A 298-nucleotide genomic window follows, 5' to 3' on the forward strand; every position below is an offset into this window, starting at 1 on the left:
CCTTCCCTAAAACCGTTTAAACCTCGACTAAAATTAACTTCTGGTTGGGAAATGTCGAGTCCTCACACATGGATGGTTATTACCAAGACTTAATCTGCTAATCCAACTCTTTGTAAAGTCAATCCTTCCCATTTCATCTTTAATACGATCATGAATCTGGCGGAGCAGTTTAAATGCTGCTCTCAGTGTTACTTAGCATTTTCTTATCTGGTCGTATGTTCCTTCTGGATTGCCGTTCATTGAAATTAAAGTGTGTTTAACTACAGCGGTAAATGTGTCTTTTGAAAGTATAATACAA

The sequence above is a fragment of the Notothenia rossii genome (genome assembly GCF_949606895.1).
Source record: "Notothenia rossii genome assembly, chromosome: 7".
NCBI classification, from domain to species: domain Eukaryota; kingdom Metazoa; phylum Chordata; class Actinopteri; order Perciformes; family Nototheniidae; genus Notothenia; species Notothenia rossii.